Below are 2635 nucleotides of genomic sequence, written 5' to 3'. Positions count from 1 at the left end.
ATATAGTTTTTAACACCAAAAGACGAAATTTGAGTGAGTCTTATAGATAACCAGGCCACCCAAGCAACACTCAAATAAACTGAGTCAATTCTAGATTCAACTTAACTGACACTGTTGTCTTGGGCTGAACTATTTCTAGATTCTAGTTGTGAGTATTTGAGAGCTCAAAGAAAAACAGGACGGAAATTGGTTACTAATATATATAGTTAGTAGTTACGCTGCATAATTTCTGCTCATGATGGCGCGCGCGCATACATACAAACACCCACACACACTCATGCATACATACATACATATATATATATATATATATATATATATATATATATATATATATATATATATATATATAGTATACATATATATATGTATATATATATATATATATATATATATATATATATATATATATATATATATATATATATATATATATATATATGAATGTCTTTTACTGTAATCCACTGTATATATATGTATAGTATACACACACACACACATATATATAATGGATTACACATTATATATATGTATATATATACACATATACATGTATATATATATATATATATATATATATATATATATATATATATATATATATATATATATATATTAATTTTCAACTTATATTCAATTCTAGGTTCCTGGTTGTCACACCGTACTGTGGTCGTAACAGGTTCTTACTTAAATCATTCCTTAATTGTGTTCTCTTTCTCCCGAACGTGAAAAAACAGAGTTAAAAGTGCAGTCAGCAGACAGGGAATGAATATACTCATAAGTACGTATATGAGCGCATGATGATTAAATATTGTTATTGTTGTTTGTGAGGTTGGAATAATTTTAGCGCGAAGTATTGTGTGGGCAGATTATCGATGGTGACAAAGACAAACACCAGTTTTCCTTTTCGATACACAACAGAAACTCGATCATTTTGTGGATGTCATTCAGTAGATGCGTTCGTCCAAGTTCAGCCGAAGCCGTTCATCCATTACCATGATATTTTCTTCTTCCAGTTTCGTTGTCGATAAGAAAAAGTATGAAGTTCGTGCATACGGTTATGCAGCGTCATATGACGTTCTCTCTCTCTCTCTCTCACTCTCTCTCTCTCTCTCTCTCTCTCTCTCTCTCTTTCTGTCTGACAGCTTCCCGGCCCCCTTCTTCCAACAACCCCCCCCCGTCCATATAAATCTCCGTTGCAGCCCTTGGGATGTCTTTCTTCCTTCCTGCACTTTTTTATATATATATTTTTTTGCACTTGAACCGTCCAACGGTCGAATCCGCCATCTTCGGCGGCATCGTCTCTCGGGCTGTTGCAGATAGATCGCACAAAAGCCCCCTTTTGAGAAAAAGGTCGTTTTCAGGGCTCAGAAAGGTGAGAGAGAGAGAGAAAGGGTCAGTCTCAAGAAGTTTTTAAAAAAAGAATTGATTGAGGGAGAAAGGTGTACGGAGCCATGAGAAGGGGGAACGTTCCTCCCTTTCACGTGTAATTGTTGTTCTGTTGCAGGGAGATAACCTTTGATTCTGTCGAAGGGGGTTGGAGGGGGAGGGGGGATGGGGGAAAGAGAAGAGAAAGGGGAAAAATGCTCCTTTACCCCCTGAACCCCCTGAATTCACCGTAGGCTACAAGATATCTCTCCGAGGAAGTTCGTAATGATGGTCTTCTTTCGTAGATACTGATGGCTCTTCAAAGATCATGTTTGTTGATGCTGTCTGTGAAGTTTCTTCTCCTTCTTCTGCCTTTTCTTCTTCTTCTGTGTCTTTACGCGGCGACTTTTATTATTTTTTTTTTTGCTTCTTAATTATGATGAGATTCTTAATGAGCTCATTAATGTGTTTATGACTTGTAGCCATGTTTTCGAGGCGGAGACGAAAATGGAAGGTCTTCCACAAAATAGTTTCCGGAACTGTGATTATTTTATGTGGACTGGGATTATCCTAGGCAACTCTAGCCGACGTCCTTACTTAACCCCCTGCCCCCTTAAAGCGGCGTCCTGTAAGTCTCTCTCTCTCTCTCTCTCTCTCTCTCTCTCTCTCTCTCTCTCTCTCTCTCTCTCTCTCTCTCTCTTTTGCCCTGGCCGAGGATTATCATTCGTCCACGGATGACAGACATGATAGACAACCGCTTGGGCTTTTCGGCCCCCACCCCCCCACCCCTTAAAACTTCTTTTCTCTACCCCTCCCCCATCCCCTTCGTCCCCACACATGCCTCTTCAACATCTTGCAATAATGGAGATTTTTTTTTTTGCAACACTTGGTGCGGCGTAAACCACCATGACGTTTTTCCTGTTGACAGAGGGACTTACGATGGAAGTCGTTAGAACAGAAAAGGATGTATGTGTAAAAGGGGGCCCTGGGTGGATAAAGATTTTTGGCAGAAGGGGACCTACCTACCTTTGGGATGTAGGCAAGTACAATTTGAGAATGAAAGGAGGGGCATATATGGTAGGTGGTGGCAGAAAGGGGGCTGGGGTGTCCCCCTAGGGAAAGCCGCAAGAAGAGAAAGGAAATAATAGATACTGTACTCGAACTTGAATGAGGGACATACTGGTTGGAGTCATTGAGGAAAAAGATGTACCGCGTAAACAATGGACGTCATTTTTTTTCTTCTTCTGTCTATAACTGCGGAAAACCG

This window comes from Macrobrachium rosenbergii, chromosome 53, assembly GCF_040412425.1.
Source record: "Macrobrachium rosenbergii isolate ZJJX-2024 chromosome 53, ASM4041242v1, whole genome shotgun sequence".
Classification (NCBI taxonomy): Eukaryota; Metazoa; Arthropoda; class Malacostraca; order Decapoda; family Palaemonidae; genus Macrobrachium; species Macrobrachium rosenbergii.
Note: the sequence above shows the minus strand (reverse complement) of the source record.